Source organism: Ambystoma mexicanum, chromosome 9 (assembly GCF_040938575.1).
Source record: "Ambystoma mexicanum isolate Mex_15411 chromosome 9, UKY_AmexF1_1, whole genome shotgun sequence".
NCBI classification, from domain to species: Eukaryota; Metazoa; Chordata; class Amphibia; order Caudata; family Ambystomatidae; genus Ambystoma; species Ambystoma mexicanum.
This window is the reverse complement of record NC_090931.1, coordinates 1,474,742,343-1,474,765,817: the sequence shown is the minus strand read 5'-3', so window position 1 is coordinate 1,474,765,817 and position 23,475 is coordinate 1,474,742,343.

Genomic DNA, 23,475 nt, shown 5'->3' with positions numbered 1-23,475 from the left:
TAAGATGGACGATTTCATAGCAAATTACAGATAGGAAAAGACAAATGTTACAAATCCATCACAATTTCCAGCCTTCTCATTCAACAACGTCATTTGCACTATTGGTGCTTGCATTCAATTCGTAACTCTATTGGTTTATTCTAGCCTCATGACTAAATTGAAATGTTAATCAGTTAAGTTGTTTGCGGTGGGATCATCTCTTTTCACATGTTTTCTGATTGGATAACACTTTTTTAAACATGTATCATTCAAACTCGACTTGCAATTGGTTGCTCCAAGAGAAGTATGTGTTCAGTGAACGACTAAGTACATTTCAACCAATCCCTATGTGGGGTGTGACAGTGTGACATTGAAATTATAACCTAACATCCTTTCCCATTGACCTAACCATTTGACACTATCTTACCGCTCTCACCATTGTGAACTATTCATCGCTATTCCACTTTGCAACTTGTCGTTGTAAACATTACTTGCTTGTCCTTACTTTCTCATGATTTCCTCTGTCCTGTCTTGGACCTTACACGCTGGGGCTTAGCTGCTTGCAAACTTCATTCTCTTACAATGACAGGGATACGTGTGTGTATATGTGTGTATATATATATATATATGATATGATAGGTTATTTATAACACGCTTAATACCCAGAGGTTTCTAAGCGCAGACCCGGGGATCGAACCTCTGGTGCTCTGTGTCGTCTTGCTTCCAAGGCGAGCACATTGCCCCTGAGCTATCCTCCTATATATATATATGTTGTGTGCTTATATAATTTATGATTTCATAAAGTTATCCTTAGTACTATTGTGTAGATACTGTGAGGGGTATGTGTACTCTTCTGTAAAACTCATTGATTCCTAATCAATTCTACTTCATGTGTAATATTGTTTTACATGGCTTCTGCCTTAGCAATTGGTGCTCTGTTAGTGCAATTTATCCTACAGAGGGCAGTGTTGCACCCCATTCACTCTGTCGCGACAGACATGTTTTACACCGTTTACTGTTCTGTTCCCATTGGCTTGTGAACTTCATTATAATACATTTTGATGTACTGCTTAGGAACATAAATTGTTATATCTCTTTTGAATATTGGCATGAGAACTCAGCTAAGCCGATGTGTTTTGACCAATCACTATGCAGTGTTCTACCCTTTAGCTCTGGGGTCTGTTATCTCTCTTTGTTGCTCTTTCATGACCTCACTACCGCAACTCAGGCCTGGGAAGTTGTTTGCCCCTCTTGGCTTAATCATTCAATCTGCAGCATTTAGTCTTTTGCTCTGGGAAGTTGCAACTTTGGATGTGTGCGTTTCTTTGCAAGGGTCTGGCAAATGTATTCTGCTGAGGGCGTGAGAGGTTTTCATGGTTGTATGGTGTCTAACTGGATCCCGAGGCCTACATGTTCAGTTAGTGTAAAGGGTTACTGCCCTTCATTATTATTATCAATACTCTTTTATGTTTCTCTAACTAATGTTAAATTCTGCTGTTTCTATTACGAACACTAGGTTATATTCAACTATATGGTGAATGCACTATGGCTCGCTGAAGCATGACTACTTGTGCTTTGTTGGGCCTACACAAGGAAATCACTTTGTGTGGGACTGTTGGCTTCCATGCTGTGCATCTATTCTCAGCTTGTACTTTGAGCACGTTTAGGGCTTTGGATGTTTCCCCCAGTTACTGTACTCCCCAACAGTCCCACTGTATATTCTCTGTCATTTCTATCTTATTCCTGTTGCCAGTCATAGACATTCCTTGGTATCCATATTTTGTATACATTTCCTAAATCTCCTCCACATATAGCATAATCCCATGAGGTGCATCTTTAGTAGCTGTTTGGGCAAATCTTCATTTATGCCTATGTAGCACTCTAAGTACTCTTCTGGGTCAGGGGTGGTGACTAAAGGGCATCTTCTAGGCAACAGTGTATTTCTGTTGGGTACCTTTTTACCTCTCCTACCTGTGATTGTAGGTCTGTTTGACAGTCTTAATTTTTCCAATGAGGAGTGGCACTACCTGTCACAACTGCAAGGATGTTACGTTTATTACCATGAGACACTCAACAAGTGGCAATTATTTGATAAACATACCCAAGTATTATTAAGACGATGAGGATAGGAAACAAAACACAGCAAAAAAGTATGAGCCATTGGTATAAGCACTGCTAGCCAGTCATCATCCTTAAATGATTCCTCCTGCTTTCTCCATGTCTGTTTTCAATCTGGCCATTTTCTTAATTGCGAGGGTCACAGTTCCATTGTCTGCATCATTGTAAGGCACTTAGGTACAGCAGGACCTGCATACCTTTTTGCAGACCCCACGTTCCATTGCTGCAAGTAGGTTGTGTACAATTCGATTCTGAAGTGCCACGAGCCTGAGGATGCAAAGTTGCTCACAGATTGCATTGAGACCATTTTATGTGGCATTAGAGAGTTACATCAAGTTCCAACGGATAATCTGGATCCATTTCAAATTAGTGGCAGTCTGTATTCCTGGAGCTAGCAGTGAGGCAAAGAATACCTCAGTCTTTTAAAATAGGCGGCACTGTGCAGGTGTCTTCCCCAGAACCTTGTCGTCTTCCTTTGAAAAATAAGATGAACGTTTTCTTGTTCTTTGTGAGTTCATTTGTCTTTCAATCGTCTGGGGCAATACAAGGGACTGGGATTATCCTTTGGGCAATTTTACATGCTTCTCTGAGACCATCATCACAGGGGCATGCAGAGTTACCAATGAACAGACTCCATTGCAGGAGGGAGGCAGGTAGAAATAAGCCTTGCCACAAGATATCCATAACAGTGGCTTTTCCCTCATCTAATGCTTACATCACATATGTCTACTTGCAATTGGTGTTACTCCCAACTGGAACGCTTCCTCTACCTCTGAAACAGAATGAAGATCAAGTGAGTTTCTGCACTTTTACAGGTTGTTCATGTTGATAGGGACTGGTCAGCTTGGTTATGTGTATTGCCCATACATTTCTACAACTTTTGTCAGTTTGCATTATTTCTTCTTCTGTAAATTCTATAAGTCCCTTGGCATTACATACTACCTGTCCCTTCACCCATTTCTTGTTGTAGAATGTTGCCCCTTCTATAACCATTTGTGGCTTTGCTGGACACTGTGCTTCTTCATCTTTCCCCATCCCTTCACATTCACTTTTGGATCTTCTTACCATTTTTATTCGAACTGTGTGTCCCTGAAATTGCCCTGGCATTCTGCAACTTATTAAATGTGGCAAGCACTGTACCTCTAAATTCAGCACTTCCTGGGATAAGAACAGTCTGGGGGTGCCAACCGCATGTGGGATATGCCCACATATGTTACATGATTCATTTACCTGTGCCCTGCTTATGGCCTTCATAAGATTGTACTCCACATTGGTACCATCTGAATGGTGTTCATCTACTATGTTATTGACTTCTTCGCTTAGTTGTCATTTGTGTCTAGTCACAAGGTTATTTCTAACTTCAAGTATGCTTTCGATTTTTGTATTATTATGCTTATTACCCCTAATGCCTAATTTTAGTATTTCCACTAATGAGAAAGAAAAAAGGAGAAAAATAGACAACATATCCCTATAAACACATTCTTAACATTTCTTCAAATATTTTCTTTGGCTTTTTGCATATCGGTTGTATTTATTTCTTGATATTTGTATGGTGCATGTACAACAAATAGTGTTTAAAGGTGCCACAAGACAACAAAAAGGGGGGACAATGGAGAAAGAGAATAATAACGGTCCTACTAGGCCTTGTGACATTCAGATCATGCAAATGCAGTAACAAGAAGTGTGAGGGAAAGGGGGAGTGCAAGTAGGGTGAAATGAGAAGTGCTAGGGTGGGAAGGGAAGTGCAGGGTAAAGAGGAGGGGTGGACGAGGGGGGGAAGGGTCAAAAGGCCTAGGTGAGTGCTAAGCAGAAGCCAGGAGGGCAAGTGCCAGGGATTGCATGGGTTGCATGGGGTGAGGGTCCACATGCTAATCTCCATATTAGAATTATGGAGGTTGTACGAGAAAGACGAGAGAATTACTAAAGGAAAAGGAAATACTGTGGGTGCATGCACCCCGCCCCAGTCAGGTAGCATTAACACGACACAGGCTTCGATGCCTGCACAGTCAGTACCCCAGACAAGTGTAGAGAAAAGCACCCAGTGGGCACAGGCTCCAGCGCCAGCGCAGCCAAAAGCCCCACGCATAATGGGCCATTATCCCTTAAAGCCAGTTGTAGGATATACAACCCCCTAAGATAACTCCCAGCATATTTATAGCCAAACCCAGGGTACAAGTGCACCTAGTGACAGGCGAGAGCCAGCAATAGCAAAGTTAGAAAATAAAGCGTGCAACGATTTAGAAGCAGTGATACATAAGACAGTAAAAGAGAAATTGCGATGGACGCCAAGGAAAAGGGAGGGGCCTTGTCCTGTGGTAGATACCAAAATGTGGACAACAGGAGAAATATTATTGAAATTGCACAAGGCAGTGATAAAAGATGTAAATGTAGAAACTGAAGAACCAGAGCAACATGACATAGACTATGAATTGGAGATGATTGAAAGTGAAGATAAGCAGGAAGATAGTGAGGAGAGCTGGGAAAGTAAAGAGGATTAGGAAGAGAGGATTCCTTAGGAGAGGCGATTAAGACCTTGTCCTAGAACCATGGCAGTGGTTACAGGGAGGAAAAAGGCTAGAAAACATATGCTGCCGAAAACAGGAAAGGCAGTTCCCATTAATACAGAAGGGAGTGGGCAGATCGCAATATGTACAATGGCCCCATATGGATAAGAATGATTTGATTAAGATGCTACCACCTCTTACAGTGGGGGTGGGTAAGTGGATCAGTGCAGTAGAAAAACATACAGCAGGGTCTACCCTAGCACTTGGAGGTATGAAATGCCTACCAGCCAGTATAATCGGAGATCAGACAAACACAATTTGGGAGCCTCTTTTTCAGTGTCTTACCCTTGTATGTAGAAAGCAAATGGGTATACTCTTATCATGCATGACCGCAGCTGGCCAAGCTTTAAAAACATTTCCTTCCGTTCCTAATGCCCACTCCTAATTATATTTCACTATTATTTCCCTATAGGTCGGCAACTCTTTTCACGTGGGTTCTAATGGAGTACGCACATTTCTTCTACACAACAGGGTGCAAATACAACTGATCAGTATGACTCTTTACTGTGAAGAATCCTGCGTATCCCTCACCAAAACCCTGCCTTAAGTCTCCTCTGAGGTGGCCAGGAGAGGGCAGGTGCTTCCTGATCCCAACCAATCCTGGGGGTGGTGTACTGCGGGAGGATAACCTGGGTGGAGACAAGGCCCATGGTAGTGAGGAGAGTCTATGGGATGAGACACAGTATTTTTCCTCTGAATGGCTTATTGTCATTTTAACATCTCTCACCCTCCTGTCAAAGCAGAGATGGTCAATTCTAAGTTTGCAACATTTGAACTTATTACATCAAGATAACCAATTCTTTTTATCCCTAAAATCAAATGTTCTCCTAAATACCAAAGGTGCACTACTAGAAATAATGGAAATGTTGCTTTATCTATATCTTCTTCCTCCCCCAAATAAGGTTCAAACCGACAATCCCTCCTTTGAAAATAGTAAGGGGGAAGGCCACCAGGGGGCGCACAGGTAATGGCTGCCTGAACGCCGTGCTCCCGCTGAGGCTGGGCTATTCAAGGGGATTGAGCGCCCCGTTCCCTCAGGCAGATTCACTCGGCTGGATTGTGCCGGTGACCCCCCTCACGACGCCCCTGCCCGAAAGAGCGAAGTTCGAGGTCCCCGGAGAGCCAGAGAACGGGCCATGACAGAGGAGCAGCAAAGAGAGCATCAGCCTCGGTGCCAGGGAAGGAGTAGCACCCCGCTAAAGTGGGAGAGACTTGCCGGTGAGCCCGGCCCCCTACATCCATCCGTCCCCCCGAACCCCTGCGGGGGAGCACACAATCTCGGGACAGTGGCCCCGGGACAGGATTCGGGCTCTCGCTGTCCCCTCCTCTCCACCCGGGTCGGAGTGTGTCCCCGGCGGGGTAGGCCCAGCGGACGGAGAGGACAAGCAGCCCCAGACCCGGCATCCGGGGCCTGGCAGCTGTGGCATTGGGAAGGCGGCGTCGGGGCCCGCTTGGAAGCGGCGGCCCCCAGCAACACACCACGCCGCTGACCAGGTAGGGCCACGCCCGCCGCGCCCTCGCAGCCGCGGTCCCCGCCCCATCGAGCGGGCCCATCCCAAGCCACATAAACCCACGGTGGGCCCCTACAGTGCTCTCAAGCCCAGAGCATAACAGTCACTGAGGCGGGAATGCGATCCTCCCTCCCCGAGGTGTCCCGAGATCCCCCCGGCCTGCATCCACATCGAGGACAAGCAATGGGACAGTGTTCACCCACTCCGGACTCACGCAGGTGGTTGCCCCAGGGCCCATCCCCAGGGCGTGGGTCCGCCTGACATCTCCCAGGAGGGGGAAGGAGGCATCAGACGGAGGCAGTAGAACGGCACCGGCGGTCCCCCCGCTCTGAAAAATAACTCCAACATTGAGGAGAGACACAGGTGTGAGGCCCCCATCCGGTGCTGGTGGGGCGTGTGCCCACCTGGAAGCTGCCCCCCCCACAGAGGGGTGCCTACCCCCCACAGGCTCCCCCAAGACACGCCAGCCCGGTTACCAGGGGTGGGGCCTCGAGGAGACCCCCCAAAGCTCCCGGTCCATGGCGGACCCCGCAGTGGGCACATCGGAAGACCGTATGAGCTGGCAAGAGGCCTTGCAGGCATTCCGCTACAAGGAGACAGAGAGTACTATCAGCAGCCCTACCGGCACTGGTGACATAGCCCACCCAGAGGCCTCGACACAGTCCACGACAGCGATGGAAAGGGGCTTCGCCTCTATCCTACAGGAAATCAGAGAAATGCGATCAGTCATCGCTCAGAAATTCGAAAAGATGGACCAAAGGGTGGACAAGGTCGAGGACAGGCTTCTACAAGTGGAAACCAACCAGTCGACATCAGCATCCCAGGAGGTTCGAATTGATATGAGGCTGGCGGCCCTGGAGAAGAGGGACGAGGAAAGAGCCAGGCAGATGGATGACTATGAAAACAGGGAAAGGAGGAATAACCTTAGATTTTTCGGGGTCCCTGAAGCGGCGGGAGAAATAGAGAGAGACTTAATCCGAATGGTGAGAGACAATATTACCCTCCTGTTTGCAGAAGAGATGGCCACTGAACTCACGTTCGACCGGGTGCACAGGGCGGGAGGCAAGGAAGGGAACCCCCGGTCGGTTGGTCCTGGCCTGGTTCCACTACTACACGGAAAAGACTAAGGTCCTGGAGGAAGCAAGGAAGGCGGGGCTGATCACCTACAACAACGCCCAGATCACCATTTTCCAGGACCTCTCCGCCTACACTTTGGCCAAGCGCAGAATGTGTTGCCCCCTAACGCAGCTACTCAAGAAGAGGGGGGTGCACTACAGGTGGGGGTACCCCTTCTCCCTGGCCTTCGAATACATGGTCCCCTTGAACAGCAAGTATAATGGGGGCAACCGATGAGATGAAGCAGTGGGGGGAGGGGAGGCTCAAAGAGACGAGCATTGTACTGATTGCTTGGCCGAAGAGGGCAGGCTGGTGGTCCGGCCAAATGCCAGCAATGGCGGACCTAACTGGCTGGATGCCGGGAAGGGGGGTCACAAGTTGGTTGGGGTTGTTCTTTTAGGGATAGGGATCCGGGGCAGTTGGGAGCTAGTTGTAGGGCCCCCCAGGAGGGAGGAAGCGGGAACCAAAGAAATCAAGATGCGAGACAAAGGGAGCGAGAAGGGAGCAACGATGTGATGAGGTTGACCAAGAGGGAGGGACACTTAGATTATGGCTGATAGTCTGCTGGCCCTGGGAGTGGGTACCCTGAATGTGCGGGGTCTGAACACCCCCACTAAGAGATCTCTGGTTTGTAGAAAATTAAGAAGGGCAAAACTGGACCTGCTTTTCCTGCAAGAGACACATTGGGCACGAGGGAAGGAACCCAAAATGAGGGGGGGAGAAATTGCAGAGGTGCTCTCCGCATCTCACAGGACTAAGAAAAGGGGAGTGGCCATCTTATTAGCGAGGGACGTAGGCTTCGAAAAGGAGGCCACACTGAAGGACCCCGAGGGCTGCTATTTGTTGGTAAGGGGATCTCTACAGGGCACCCCCCTAACTCTTGCGGTAGTGTACGGCTCGAACGAGGGTCAAGCTCAATTCTGGGAAGAAGTGAGGGAAAGGCTCAAACATTTCGTGCATGGCACTGTGGTGGTGGGGGGAGACTTCAACATGGTCCTGGACCCATCCACAGATAGAAAGTGTGTAGGTCCCCAAAGCATTAGGTCCGCAGAGGAAGCCATGGCGGGAAACTTCCAGAGGGTTAACTCTGAGCTGGGATGGTGGATACAATCCCGACCCCTAGGACGGATGTTCCCTCATTTACATACTATTCTGCCATCCACACCTCGTACTCCAGAATTGATTACATCCTAGTGGACGGGACCCTCCACCCATACATCTCTGGCCATAGAGTCGACCCGGTCCCCTGGTCGGACCATGACATGGTCCGTGTCACTATAGCGGAGGGATGGCGCAAAGACTGCAGAGGACGCTGGAATTGTAACAATGTCCTATTAAAAGATGAGGTCCATGCTCAGGAAGTGCTAGATGCCACAACGGAATTCTTTGAGCTAAATGACAACGGGGAGGTTGGCACACACACATTGTGGGACGCCTTCAAGGCAACCCTACGAGGAATTCTCATCAAAATAGGAGCCCAGAAAAAAAGGGAGAGGGAGGCCCGGGAGAAGACCTTGAGAGAAAAAATAGCCCAATTCAGCCCCTTGAGCGAGACCGGGTGACCGCCCTGGAGGACTACAGGCTCCAACTGAAGGACCTCCTCCTACACAAAACAGAGAGGAGCCTCCAGCTGGTCAAGCAAAAATATTATGACTAAGGGGACAAAGCGGACAGGATCCTAGCCTGGAAGCTGAGGGAGGACCAGAGAAGTAGAATGGTGAAGGCGGTGAGGAGCGCCCAGGGGTCACTGGGTTATGATGCTCCCCACATAGGAGAGTCCTTCCGCCAATACTATGAAAAATTGTACGCGTCAGAATATGACGGGGGCGATGCCCAGATAGAGGACTTCCTGAGCTCCATCCAAGTCCCGGCCTTAATGAGAGAGATGTCGGAGGGGTTGGAGGGCCCGGTTACCGAGGAGGAGATAGATAAGGTGATTAGTGGGATGAAGGTGGGAACTTCCCCCGGGGAGGACAGCTTTACAGTGTATTTCTACAAAAGGTTCCGCTCCACCCTAGCCCCCCACCTCGCAAGGGTTTTCAATTCCGTGTTGGAGGGGGGCATTCTCCCCGAATCCATGATGGGGGCCATAATAGCAGTGCTGCCCAAGGAGGGTAAGGACCCCGCAGAATTCGCAAAACGGTAGACCTGTTTCATTACGCCCAGGAATCGGAGCTGGATGCATGTGTCCTCTCCTTAGACTCAGAGAAAGCCTTTGACAGGGTTGAATGGAGATATATGGAACTCCTCTTCCAAAAAATGGGCTTCGGGTCACACATTAGGAGCTGGGTATCTGCACTTTATAGAGCTCCCACAGCAAGGGTCCAAGTGAACAGGAAGTTGTCTGAGTCTTTCCCCCTCTCACGAGGGACAAGGCAGGGCTGCCCACTCTCCCCCTTGATATACATCCTTACGATGGAACCACTAGCCATAGCGGTCAGAGCACATCCGGGCATCAGGGGGATTAGTAGAGGTGGAGTAGAATTCAAGCTATCCTTGTTTGCGGACGACATCTTAGCCTATATGGTGGATCCTGGCTCCTCGCTCCCCCCTTCTTTTCCTTGGTGGCCATGTGTGGGTGCTTTTCGGGGCTGAAAATGAACACAACAAAATCGGTACTGCTCCCAATGAAAGTACGAGACCCTGAGCTAGACCCCCTGGATAGGTTCAAAGGGATTGCAGTGGGGAAGGTCTCCATACGATACCTGGGCGTCCTGCTCACTAGGGACCTGTCAAAACTCGCTACCACCAATTATGACCCTATAATGGCAGGGATCACATCAGACCTGAGTAGATGGGGCAAAATGATTCTGTCTTGGTATGGCCGGATGACGGCGGTAAAGATGAATGTCCTACCAAGGCTTCTGTACCTCTTTACGGCGCTCCCAACCAGCGTCCCCGAGCAGACCTTTATGGATCTACAGAACACAGTACGAGATTTCATATGGCAAGGGAAAACCCCGAGGACTGGGAGGGCGATCCTAACTCTGCCAAGGGAGGCGGGAGGGTTTGGGTTACCGGATTTTCTTCTTTATTTCCGCGCCGCACAGCTGCGAGTCCTCTTGGAACATATGAAAGAAGGGATGGGGACATACTGGTTATACTTAGAGGACATGGATACGGATATCCACCCCCTGAAGGTTCGGGACCTCCTGTGGGCCCCGTGCAAGTCAATCCCGGGAAAGCTGAGAACCCATCCGACCCTGGGAGTTCTTTGGGAAATTTGGAAAGAGGGCCCACAGACTGCTTATATTACTTCATGGCCATCCCCGATGTCCTCTCTCTGGGGCCATCCCCTCAATCTGGGTAGCATGGGGTTCCGGAACTCCCAGACCTGGTCGGACATGGGAATGGAAAGGGCAGGGAAGATGTTCAGAGAGGGCGAGTTTCTAGCATACGAGGAATTGAGGGATGCTTTCGGACAGGGGTCTCTTTCCATCGTTGAATACCTCCGCCTCAAGGGCATACTTTGCAACCAATCATGGGGTCAAAACCTGAGGAGGCAGTTGACCCCCTTCGAGAAGTTCCTGGACACGGTGACCTCAAGAAAGGGGGCTGTATCCAGAATGTACAAAATTTTGAACACCATCAACCTTTCGAGGAGGAGGAGTTTTCGCTCATTCTGGAATGACCTGGCAGGGGAGGTTATTTCAGAGGATGCTTTGTCTAGGATTTTCAAAATTGCTTTCCATAGGAACTTATTTACCTCAGACATGGAACATAACTTTAAGATTCTGCAGGGGTGGCACAGGGACCCAGTGGAATTGTCAAAAATGTTCCCAGGGGTGTCACCGAGATGTCCGAGGGGATGCGGCCAGGTTGGCACCAGGAAACATATGTGGTGGCATTGCCCAAAGGTCCAAGACTTCTGGGGGAGGGTGCGGGCCTGGATTGCAGAGGTATCAGATGAACCTCTCCCTCTAAACCCTCTGACGATGCTGCTGGGCCTCCCCCCGGAGGAAACGAAAATATATAGATACCCAAGGATGACAGAAACAATGTTGAGGGTGGGAAGGGTAGCCCTGGCACAGAAGTGGAAGAGCCCGGAGACGCCCTCCAAGGATGACTGGTTGAAAAAAGTAAAGAACATGTTCTTGATGGATAAACTGACTGCAATGGTGAATAATGACTCGGGTTCATTCCTAGCAAATTGGTATGGGGTGCAGCAGACCTGGGGATGCGACGTCCACTAACACCAGGACGAAGGCCTGGACTGAGAGAGGGGGGGCGGGGTCAGAGATGTACTGTAAACAAAACGAGTGCCCACGGCCAGTGGATGGCGACCTCAATTCATCCGGCAAAAATGGTCACCAACCACATCATCTCCTAAGTACAGGATACGAAGAGAACATTTAGTGTCTCCCAAGATCAAAGTTTTGGTTTGAACGCGGGGATTGGGGGGAGGGTCGGTGTTGGGGAGGAGGATGGGGGGAGACGTAAGGGTTTAATGGGCCAGTTGATTGTATACATTTCAAATCTGCATTGACCCTGTTTGTAACAATAAGAAAATGTTAATAAAACCAAAGTTTAAAAAAAAGAAAATAGTAAGGAAATTAAATCTACCCCTAATTCTATAAAAGAAGTGGAAAACATAACTTCACTAAAGTGAACAACATGTTCCATAATACCATAGGGACTGACATGAAGAAGAGGGCTGCAGAGGCATGCCAAATGTGAAGGGCAGGCAAGTAGGGCTAACAGCCGTTGCCAGGGTCAGGCAATTAATAAGGGCCTGCACCTGAAATTAATTGCCCCACCTAGGGAGCTTAAAAGGCTGCAGCAGGAGGGGGAAGTAGAATGGATCTGAAGCAGGAACCAGAAGGCAGTAGCAGAAGGAGATTGGCAGTTCATGAGGAAGTGTGTTCATTTAAGGGATGATGGGGCAAAAGGAAAGCAGATTTTAACTGCAAGTCCTGAGAGAGTCCTGTGTTCACAAACCTTGCTGTGTCGTGGCTGCACTGAGAGAGACGTGTCGAGATTGAAAGTCTTCCCAGTGCGCCTAATGACTGTGAATGCAGCACCAAGTCTGTGCTGCAACCCGAGTCCGGGTATTGAAGCAAGCCGAGGGACAGATGAGTAAAGGAGACTCTCTGTGGTTGAGGCCGGTGTAGGTGCCTTTCCCCGGCTTACTACGTGTGAGAGAAAAATAAAATAGCAGGCACAACCCCCTGTCGGGGAAAGAGGCACTGAGACCCGGCTGCAAGAGTTCAAAGGATGGTTTATTTCTCCAGCTAGGAAATAACCCAAAAACCCTCCCCAATCTCATTACATCACACTTATATTTATATTAGTTAAAGTAACTCTAACAAAAAATGCTAAATGGACCCGATTGGCCAGGCGGAGTGGTGCTGTAGGTGTGGGTGGCATCTCTTCCTCCTGGTTGGCTGAGTGGCTGACGGACGTCAAACATCTTGTGCTCCATGCAGGTCAGGGTCCGGTCACTGTGGTCACTACCTAAGCTAATATGTTACACACTAAATAACAAATTATTTAAAACATTTTATGCTACTTGTCACATTTCTACATAAGTCACACACAATGATTATTGTCAGTACAATTGTGTCATTTGTGGCTTTAATTGAAGGCCTTGACTTTATTGTGCATGTAGAAGAATCAGGCTGTATTTCGCATCTTTTCCTAGGTTTCAAACTCATTAGTGCAAGTAAAAGCATGTATAGTAGTAAAAATGCTTAAGGTTAGTAAGGAGTGTATTGGGTGGATTTCGCAGCACAGGCGAGGGTCTGGCACTTGAAAGAAATACCTTATAGGGGGTGCAGGCTCAGGATGGCAATAAATTGTTCTAATGGGGGTGGGTGGCTTGCACGTTTATGAGGACGAATTGAGCAGAAAGTGCTTAGCTCATCCTGGTTCACATGCCGGTTCTCAGACGAACAGTGATCTCAGAGGAAGAAAACTGTAGCATATTGATTGTTGCAACTTTCTCCAGCTTCAGCGTGAGAATGGAAGCGCAGAGCTTTCCTTCGCAGGGGGAGTGCAAGGGTGGGGGCCAGCCAGCTGCCTGCGCGCCTTGTGTGTATGTCTCCGTCCTTGGCTGCTGCGGTGGAAGGGGAGCTGAGCATTGCTGTACTATCGCAGTGAGGCCTGTTTACCCAAGATGGAGTCGAAAGGGGGCACAAAAGATGGATGCCCCGTGTCCTCCTCAGTAGTCCCATCTATGTAGCAGTCAACCGTGGTTAACTTTACATAAGGGCAAGGGGCAATCCCACTACCGGAGGCACGTGGTCCAAGCCTTGTACTGAGGAGCGTACGATGCGAGGGGGCCTGAGGACCCCTCGCTCCCATACAACGGACTGAAGAAACGTGTGCTGCCGAGGGGTGTGTGTAGGTCCCAAGAGTGCCTAACATAGTAGCAGAGCCTGAAGAAGTTGCGAAGTGGAAGCAGCCTGCAAGCATAGTGTTCCTGGAGCATGTGAGTGAAGCTCTATATGCAGGTTCACTTTGAGAAGCTTGCTTGTAACTGTTACCAGCGTAATGATATCTCGCATAAGCGTGGGAAAGTTGTTCATTACTTTGAAGAGGTTGCCTAACAATACGAATGTATCATGTGTAACTCTAATGCCAGTCAGAGTGTTCGCGTGCAAAAGAAGTCTTTCATTTACATTGTAAAACTGTTGAAACGTTACTGGAGTGGTCAAGCGTCTCTACTTAAGAAGGGGAACACTTTCGCAGATCACGCAGAAGCTTAAAAGCTGACTTCCACAAGTGGTTACAAGGTATATTCCATCATAACAAGATTGCGTTTGAATAATCATGAATCCCGATTGGAGTCAGAACATAATTCTGTGATAATAAAGAGGAATTTAATTCCGCCGAAGTCTTTAAAGTTGAAAATCTTTCTTCAAAGTAGTTGGGTATATCTAAATCTGTTTCTGTATTGAAGAAAGACCCATGGAACATTCAGAACATGTATTCTATGAAGATAGATGTTTTTAAACTGATACAAAGAAGCAAGCAAACCCCAAGCCAGTAGACAAAAACTTCCTAAAGTGAAACCAGCCCTGTTAAGAAATATTCACCCGCAATCTGAGAGTTTTGAAGTTGTTAAAGGTCCAGTGTCCTCTGATACAAGTGTGACTTTGGTATCCCAGTCTGGAAGTGTGGCAATACAGCTTAAGGGTAACTATTGGAACCATAAAGGTGCGAATGAAGGTGGTGAAGAGAACTTGGTACCTGTAAACAGATCAGGTCAACCATCTATAAAGCTGAGACTATTGAAGGTAAAAGTAGAATTTATTTTATTTATTTATTAGACATTTGTATGGCACCTTGTGATGCTGGAAATGCATCGGAGGGACAGGGCCTCCATATCCTTGTCCTTTACTGCCTTTTTTATCGTGTGTTGTGTCATATTTTCCACGCAGGAGTTCACGTGGGACTCCTGGCGGTGCAGCTCTCTCTCTTTTGGTTTGGTGAACGGCCCCGTGGGATACCCTTATGGCACCCATGGGTGGAGGGTACAACCCTGTGCCCCTAGTGTATGTTTTTGGGCACCTGTGGGTGGTCCGCCGAGCAGGGTATGGGCTGGTGGCAGCTCCATGCTGACTTTGACAGGTGCGCTGAGTATCCTCCCTTTTGGGGATCCCCAGGCCCTGCCATTGGAATCAGTTGATTCCTGATGGAAAACAAGATGGCCCCTGTGGCCTCTTGCTTCCTATTACCTATTACCTTGTTTTCCCAAAGTCCTGGGAAGCCCTGACTCTGTCCCTTCCCCCTGACCGGCTGTTGGGTGGAAGTTCCATATATGGTGTTGTTGTGAAGTCCAGTCCAGACTGACTGGAGCCTTCCCAGTGACTGTATGTTGTGGGTACGCCCTGTGGGTGGGACCTGGGTGAATGGAGTGTGTGACCAATATGCACTTCTTGTTGTGGCTGTCTGGTTTCTGGTATGAGAGACAAAGACGGAGACAGCCCTGCCTGAAACTGGCCTGAATGCAGTGTGTAGTGTTGAATGGCTGAGTACTTGCCCCAATCCACATTCCTTGTTGTGAGTGTCTGAGAGGGAAGAGGATGGCCTGAATGCCCTGTGTGCCTGATTGGCTGACTGACTGCATGAATGCCCTTCTGTATGATTGGCTGCTGAGAGTGACCCAGCAGTGTGGATGAGAGACAAGATAGTATATCTGGGGACCTCTCACCACTGGAAATTGTTCAGAAGCGTTGAGAAGCTGTGTCTACACTTTAAGAATAACTGGAACTGCTGATCCTCGACACCCAGCTGGAAGACAAAGACTTGCTGTTGCATTTGCTTCGACCTGATCTGAAAGCTGCCGAATTCGTCAAGGACTGATCCGAGAGAGGACCTGGTAAGGCGCCCTCTTCTCGTGCTCCGAGGGACCATCGAGCACCGCTAACCTTCACCGAAGCTCCCTGGAAGTCAGACCCTCGAAAGGCTGCCGACCGAGACGGGACCGCTGAGGAGAATGAAGCAAAGTACCCGGACTTCGCCGCTGTCGAAGTCCATTGCCGTCGACCAGGGTTCGCAGGTTTGTGTAACCGCTGGAGGCCTGTCCAAGTTGTGTTGCCCAGCCGTGGGGACCACTTGACGCTGTGCCGCCAACGACCGGAGCCGCCCGCTCCTTTGCCTAAGAACATTTGAATCCAAGGACTCCCTTGTCCGCATCGGCGACCGCTTTGTCCCGCCAGAGAAAGTCGAGGACGACCAACGCGCCGAGGAGAATCCGCCGGTGGGTTTCCCGCCACCTGAGGGCCACAAAGACTTCGACGACTCGACGCCCTCGATTGGGCCACAGCTCTTCTGAAACTCTTTGCGGTCCTGAACAATCTATCACCGAGGTGCCCCGCACACCTCATCCTCGCAGGACGTCGCTGACGAGCACCGCCTGGATCGACATCGGGGTCTCGGCACCCTTGAACTTCTCATTGCCGCCGCCGTCGACGACAAGTTCACCATCTTCGACACCTCTCGACGATCCGTGGCTCTTGCTTTAAAGGGAGTCACTCAAGAAGGATCCTTCAACGCGTCTTCGAAGAACTCTACTCCACCAGATACATTGGGGGGGTAAAACCTTAATAGGAGGAAATAAGACTAGTGAACAATATATGGACTGGGCTTGTGCTATATATCTTTATTTTACAGGTTGCCCAGGTGAGGGGATCTCCACACAGAACTGTGCCTAGTGGTAGGGGCCAGAAACCTGCCTATTGTTTCAACCATCTTGCGTTCCTTCCTATCTCTATTGCTGGTTTCCTCGTTATTGATCTGTGTATTTTAATTAACCGTACAGTTGATGCACTTTAATGAGATTTGATAACATTGGTGCTACCACTTTAGAATTGTATATATTTATCATTGTTGATTTCCGAGTACAAAGTGCGTTATTGTGATCGTGTACATACCTTTGAATATTGATTATATAAAGACTGTGTTTTCAGTAATACAGTGTGTGGACATTCCTTTGTGGGGGTTCGGGGACTACACTGTACTTAAGAACCAGCCTGCATCACTTCCTGAGAAGCTAGGCCTTGATTGCTCGTCCATTGCTACCGCTTGAGAATCTTGGCTGGGGTCCTCTGTGCCTCTCCTCTACCATATAGAGAGCGGGAGTACAGGCACCACCTACCAGTATCTTCACACTGGTGGCAGCGGTGGGATGCTTATGGTTTTAAGAATCAGTGTATAACCGTGCTACTTACAAAATATCTGCACTTTATTAAATTAAGGTTTGGTTGTGTACAAAATAATTGCATTACAAGCAATGGAGTCTATTGCAAATGGTAAATTTACTAGGATGAGCTTAGAGGCTCTCCAGAGTGCTTGTGAAGCCAGGGAGTTAGACTTTGTGGATAGGTCTAGGGCTGAGCTGATAGCTGCCCTGGTGGACTACCAGACCGATGGTGAAACTCTTGATGAGGGGGGGAATGCAACCAATGATGACTCTGCCCCTGGGGGTTCTACTGAATCTGTTTCTGGGAATTCCACCATTCCTGCTGCCTCTGTTCCGAACCCCAGCAATTCCTTGGAGCTTGAGTTATTAAGGATGAAATTGGCCTTTGAATATCGCAAGTTGGAAATAGATGCTGAGTTTAAGAAGGAGGAGTTGGCTCAACAAGTGGAGCTCAAGGATAGGGATCTTGAACTCAAAAATAAGGACCTTGAACTCAAGAACCAGGACACTAAATGTCAGAGAATCCAGCTAGAGAAAGCTAGAGTGGAGACTTCAGTGAAACCCAGTGAGAGTGTCAGGTCCCCAGCAACTAAGTTTATGAAAGATTTGGTTGGTGTGTTTGTGGAGGGGTCTGATATCCTCCAATGGATTGAAGCGTTTGAAAAGGCTTGTGCAATTCATGATGTTGACAAAAGAGATTGGGCTATGTGTTTGTTAAGCAGAGTGCCTCAGGCTGTGTATGACTATTCTGAAACTGAGTGTGGAAGACAGGGGTCAGTATGAGTGTATGAAGTCTGCTTTAATTGCCAAGTTTGGCAAGACACCTACCCAATACCTTAAAAGGTTCAGGGATTTTAGGAAAAGAGAGAATGTGTTTTGGATTGACTGGGTGAGTGCTGCACACATGAACATGATGGGGTGGATTGATGGTTACAAGGTGAAAACGTTTGTTCAATTGTCACACCTGTTGTTTTTTGAGCATTTTTCTGAAGCCTTTTCACCGGAGCTGCGTCAGTATGTTGCTGACCAGAACATTTTGGATCCCTTTAAGCTGGCTAGGCTGGCTGACAAGTGGGTCTCCCACCGGGTGTCCCCTAAGGACTCCAGTGGGAAGGACAAGGACAAAGAAAAGGGGGCCTCTCAGAAAGCTGAGGAGTCCCAAAAGCAGTCACAGTCGGGTAAACCTAAACCCTCCTCTCCGAGGACCCAAAAATCTAGTGGGGATAAGTCATCTGTGGGTGGGAATAAGAGTAGTGGTCCACCTGCTGCAAAGCAGTCTCCCAGTGGTTCCAGTACCGCACCCCACACTCCCGGCACTTGTTGGGATTGTTGGGCTCTGGATCACAAGAGGGGTGACTCCAAGTGTAAAGGTAAGGCACTTGGAGTACAGGCTGTCAGCCTGACCTACCCTTACCCCATGTCTGAGGTGGAGGCCACTGTCCTCCCCTCCTCTACAGGGATCACATTTGGTGCTCCTGTAGAGATTTCCTTAGTGTCCCTTGGGGCCTGGGACCAGTACGCGGAAGTACTGGCGACTATCCCACAGAACACCCGTATATTTTTGAGAAGTGTCCTCCTGAATGGCCAGCCTTCTACTGGTTTGAGAGACAAGCGGGGCGTTGCAAGTGGATTAGACTCCGGGACAGGAGGTCCTCGTGATGGAGCCTACCAAGCCTCGGGCATTGGCAGATAAATGGACTGGACCCTTCAGGATAATCTCCAAGATGGGCGAGGTCAATTATCTGGTTGACATGGGACTTCCAGGGGTAGCCCCTCAGGTATTCCATGTTAATACGCTCAAGCCTTTCCACAGGCGAGCAGAAGTCTCATGTCTCTTGCTAGCTTCAGAGCAAGAAGAGGATGAGAGTGAGCCCCTTCCTGATTTGCTGTATAGCAACCCTCAGGATGGCTCAGTGGAGGGAGTGCATCTCTCTTCAGATTTGACAACAGAGCAGCAGAGGGCCTGCAGGACTTTGCTCCAGCAGTATGCCTCTCTGTTTTCGCTGACGCCAGGCCTTACACCATGGTGTAAGCACGAGTTTGACACTGGTGACAGCGTGCCTGTCAAAAGCAGGAGCTACCGTATGTCAGACGTTGTTAAGAACCACATCCAGGCTGAGGTCGCCAAGATGTTGGATCTGGGTGTTATTGAACCCTCAACCAGTCCCTGGTCCAGTCCCGTGGTCCTTGTCCCCAAGGCAAGTTCCCAGGTAGGTAGCAAGGATTGGAGGTTCTGTGTGGACTACCGAGGAGTCAATGCCGTCACCAAAGCTGACGCACACCCATTGCCCAGGGCTGATGAGCACGTGGACATCATAGGTGCTGCCATATTTGTGAGCACCTTTGACCTCACCTAAGGCTATTGGCAAATAGCTCTGACGGACCATGCCAAGGAAAAGACAGCTTTCTCAACACCAGAGGGACTCTACCAGTTTAGGGTCATGCCTTTTGGGTTGAAGAATGCCCCTGCCACCTTCCAGAGATTGGTCAATCATGCTCTCAGTGGGCTGGAAGCCTTTCGTGTGGCTTATTTAGACGACATTGCCGTCTACAGTTCCACTTGGGAAGAGCATTTGACAGATCCGGGTAAGGTGTTGCAGGCCTTGAAAAGGGCTAACCTCACTATCAAGGCCACCAAGTGCCAGATAGCACAGGGGAAAGTCACATATCTTGGTCATGAGGTAGGAGGGGGTCAAATCCAACCTCTCCCCAGTAAGGTACAGGATGTACAGGACTGGGAGACTCCCACTACTCAAACCCAGGTGAGAGCCTTTTAGGGCCTCAATGGGTATTATCGCAATTTCATGGCGGCCTATGGAACCATAGCTGCACCACTGACAGCTCTGACTTCCCCCAAACAACCTAGGAAGGTTAATTGGACGGAAGACTGTCAGAGGGCCTTTGATGGCTTGAAAGAAAGTCTGTGTAGGGCACCTGTGTTGTGTGCGCCTGACTACAGCCGACCCTTTATCGTCCAGACGGATGCCTGCGACACCGGAATTGGAGCTCTCTTGTCCCAGTTAGATGACAAAGGGAGGGAACATCCTATCATCTTCATCAGTAGACAACTTAAAGGTAGAGAATTTAGGTGGGCTACTGTTGAGAAGGAGTGTTTCAGTATAGTTTGGAGCCTTAGGCGTTTTAGGACCTACCTTACGGGATCTACCTTCAAAGTCCAAACAGATCATAAGCCTCTGAAGTGGCTTATGCAGATGAAGGGTGAAAATCCGAAACTGCTGAGGTGGTCCATTAGCCTGCAAGGGCTAGACTTCACCATAGAGCACAGACCAGGGAAGAGTCACGATAATGCAGATGGCCTTTCCAGAAGGTATGTTGACCGTCTGGATGAGGGTGTCTATCCCGTGGGAGATTAGGCACCCTCCATCTCAGTCTGGGGTGGGGCGACTGTGATGCTGAAAATGCATCGGAGGGACAGGGCCTCCGTATCCTTGTCCTTTACTGCCTTTTTTATTGTGTGTTCTGTCATATTTTCCGCGCAGGAGTTCACGTGGGACTCCTGGCGGTGCAGCTCTCTCTCTTTTGGTTTGGTGAACGGAACCGTGGGATACCCTTATGGCACCCATGGGTGAGGGGTACAACCCTGTGCCCCTAGTGTATGTTTTTGGGCACCTGTGGGTGGCCCGCAGAGCAGGGTATGGGCTGATGACAGCTCCATGCTGACTTTGACAGATGCGCTGAGTATCCTCCATTTTGGGGATCCCCAGGCCCTGCCATTGGAATCAGTTGATTCCTGATGGAAAACAAGATGGCCCCTGTGGCCTCTTGCTTTCTATTACCTATTACCTTGTTTTCCCAAAGTCCTGGGAAGCCCTGACTCTGTCCCTTCCCCCTGACCGGCTGTTGGGTGGAAGTTCCATATATGGTGTTGTTGTGAAGTCCAGTCCAGACTGACTGAAGCCTTCCCAGTGACTGTATGTTGTGGGTACGCCCTGTGGGTGGGACCTGGGTGAATGGAGGGTGTGACCAATATGTACTTCTTGTTGTGGCTGTCTGGTTTCTGGTATGAGAGACAAAGTGCCTCATTCCGAGTCATACCGGTAAGTATCGGAATTTTCCGGCATGGCGTAAAGTCCGACACCGTGCTGGTTGTAGGTCGAAAATTACAACCCATTCCGAGCTCTCGGACACGCGTTTTCCGCCATGCCGGAAAAGGACCGCGCGACCTGCTGCAAAACCCCCCGAAAAACCCCTACCGGCATGCAGCGACACGTAAAGTACAACACCGCCCTGCAAGCAAGTATAACGGTGACCGTAATTTACGTTGACCGTAAATTACGGTAACTGAAACAAAAAGGAACCGGAAATTACGACATCGCACAGGAACGGGAAGGAGAGCGGCGGCCATCTTTAAAAACACAATCCATTGCCATCCGCAGCCGCCAGCAGCCCTGTGAGGGAAACAAAGTTGGGAACCGGATCAGGCACCGCAGGACATGCCGAAGGCACCAAGAGATTCTGCCCCAATGAACTCCAGGCCATGGTAGACCACCTGGCAGAGCATGCTGATGTAGTCTTCAGTGGCGACATGTGGAGGGAGGTGACCCTCCGCAAGAAGACCATCTGGGCGGAACTGGCACAGAGGGTGAGCGCTGTTGGCAACACCCCCCGCACCCCCCCGAACTGCAGCAAGCGGTGGGACGACCTGCGGATGCGGGTGCGGGGCCTTCTATCCAGCAACCGCAGCCAGGCCCTGCAGACGGGAGGTGGGCCAAGCACCGCAGTACAACTCGAGCCCTGGGAGGAGACCTGTGCGGAGCTCATTGGCACAGAATCCATTGAGGGTGTGGGGACCATGGAGTGCAAGGGAACGACTTCTGGAGAAGGAGGTGACTGTCGACAGTGTACACTGCCAATGTCCATTGCATGACCTAGGGGCCATCGAAGGCACCCTCTCGTGTTGCCCTCCTCCCATCCAACAAATGCTGAGGCAAGTGCTGCCTAATGCTGGGCCAAGTGCGAGTACATAACGCACATGTACCATAGTGCATTGACTTGCACAGGCCATCATGCACATTGTCCAGCGTGGTAGGCATAGTAGCAGCCAAAATGTACATGAACAGGGCACAATGAATCACTCCCAGACATGTGTATATGTCATCACCATGCACATGTACCACTGCTATAGCTACCCCCCAGACAGAACAAACCGTAAATGACCTAAATGTCCATGCAACCATGTATGCAAATAGGACATTGCACATACACTAATGTTGTCCCTCTCTCCTACCCCCACAGGCACAGACCATGACAGCACAGAGCCCCAAGGAAGCCGCCCAAGCACCTCCACGGGTACTGGCAGGGCCAGGCCGAAGCCAGCAGCCAAAAAAACCACCCCCCAGCCTACGGAAAGGCCACTTGAAGCTGGCAGACCAGCAACCCACCCAGCATCGGCGGCAGAAACTGTGCAAACCCCTAGCCCAGCACAGTCGAACGTCTCAGGGGAGGCTGCTGCTACCGCACCGGATGAGTGGGAGCCCAGCCCGCCACCCATCCAGGGGCCCATGTTGGAAGACGACCAGGACAGCATGCACATGCCGGAGCCATGCCCCGTGACCCTTGCGTCATGCAGTGACTCCGGGAATGCACAATCACCTGTGCACAGTGTTGAACTTGACCCGCAGGGGTATGACATTGTTCCCCAAAGTCCACCCATACCACCCCCTGCAGGGCATGCTGGTGCCAGTGGATCCTCAGATGGTCCCCCTTCCCATGACCAGCACCAAGTGCGCCAGTTGAGCGATCTCATTGATAACTATATTGAGGACAATCGCCAGGCCCGGGCTGAACTACATGAGGAACTAAATCAAATGCGGCAGTCCCTCACTGACTGCACCACCAGATTGTGCGACTCCCTGACGGACAACACGACCCGGCTATGCCATGTCCGGAATCGCATTGCAAATGCCCTTGAGGCAGGCCAAAACAATACCGAGGAGGGCACATCCGCGACAAGTGAGGCCACGCAATGCAGCCCGGAGAGACGCACTCGGCGTACCTTGCGTCACCGGGATTTGCCTCCCCCAGACAAGGGGGGCAAGAGACATTAGCCATTCGCCAATCCTGCCACATGTGGGCCCCACACCCTACATAGGACGACTGCACTGGAGTTGGGGGGTAGGGGGGAGGTGGGTGATGGTTTGTTCTGGAGTTGGGGGGGAGGGGGGAGGTGGGTGATGGTTTGTTCTGGAGTTGGGGGGGAGGGGAGGAGGGGGCATGGACAGTTGCTGATGGAAGCACTATTTTGTTTTCCTTTTTTTTATCACAATACACAATTGGTGTTGCAAAGTTCAACCGTTGTGGACATTCATCATTGCACATTTGTTCATTGACTACTGCCAGTGCATGGTGTACAAGTATGCACAAATCCGTTGCCCTGTGTGCCCATGTCATGACACCCTCTACTGACTTGTGTCCTGGAGACCTTGTCCACTGTAAGTACAGAGCATTACATGGCCCTCAAGTGCACAGCCTCAATGGACCTTTGTTGGCACTTCACCCTCTGCCTTCACCGCATCGTCCT